The sequence below is a fragment of the Centroberyx affinis genome, unplaced genomic scaffold (genome assembly GCF_046629955.1).
Source record: "Centroberyx affinis isolate AG114_WGS23_722 - 3 ecotype Tasmania unplaced genomic scaffold, CSIRO-AGI_Caff_v1 ptg006483l_1, whole genome shotgun sequence".
Lineage (NCBI taxonomy): Eukaryota > Metazoa > Chordata > Actinopteri > Beryciformes > Berycidae > Centroberyx > Centroberyx affinis.
In genome coordinates, this window is record NW_027283286.1 from 6,946 (window position 1) to 7,930 (window position 985).

The following is a 985-nucleotide window of genomic DNA, read 5'->3' on the forward strand; positions in this document are numbered from 1 at the left end:
TTTGTGTACAGCCGCGCGTGTGTGTGTGTGTGTGTGTGTGTGTGTGTGTGCGGTATCCTCAGCAACAGGTGTCAGAAATAAAGTGAGATTTCTTCACGGCGATCACAAGTTTCCAAACAGCCTCCAAGTAATTACGCACGCCGAGGTGTGGGGAACTTCTCCAGAGCGCTCCAAAGTTTTACGCACACGACCGAGAAGTTTTCAGCCCGTGAAGAGAGAGAGTGAGAGAGAGAGAGAGAGAGAGAGGGAGAGGGGAGGGGGACAAAAGAGCTGCGAAGTTCACTCTCTCTTTTTCTTTCTTTTTTCTATGTGTGTGCGTGTGTGTGCGTGTGTGTGTGTGTGTGTGTGTGTGTGTGTGTGCCGATCGTGTACTCTCCTCTGATCTGGAAACTGCCCGCCTGCCCACCGGTATACAGAGAGAGAGAGAAAGAGAGAGAGAGGGAGAGTCAGTCGTCCTATAGAGAAAACGGGAGAGGTGTAAAAAAAAAATAAAGCGAGGAGTGTTTCGCTGACTATATACTGTAAGTAATCTCTACATGTTCATACGGTTCACTTCGGGACAAAACCCATGTCAGAAGTGGGATTCGAACCCACGCCTCCAATCGGAGACCAGAAATCCCTTTTCCAGGAAGGTTTACCACCTTGAGTCTGGCGCCTTAGACCGCTCGGCCATCCTGACATCTGAAACTCCGCTCGACATGAAAGCGAGCTAGAGTTGACACAGGCTGATATCTCTTTTTAATGGATCTTTGCTCTTTAAGTCGGGCTGAATTTTCAGTCGAAACTGGCTGATCTAATGAGAGTAAAGTCGGTCTTTCGATTGTATTATTCGGCTGCATGTAAATCGATGTCGATGCAATTTGCACGCGTTTTAACGTGCGGTTTCACTATGATATACACAGATAGGGTATTGATTCTGAAAACTTTATTTATGGATGTAACAGTTTTTACAATTAAATTTGAACTTTAAAAAAAATTAAGACAG

At 45.7% G+C, this 985-nt stretch overlaps 1 non-coding gene across 1 annotated transcript; it reads right to left on the bottom strand.

The window, feature by feature from the left end:
- Positions 1-569: 569 nt before the first annotated feature.
- trnal-caa (transfer RNA leucine (anticodon CAA)) lies at positions 570-679 on the bottom strand. Its single transcript has 2 exons — positions 642-679; positions 570-615 (listed from the first exon to the last, which is right to left on the bottom strand). It is a non-coding gene; the product is annotated as a tRNA-Leu (tRNA).
- Between the last annotated feature and the right edge of the window lie 306 nt (positions 680-985).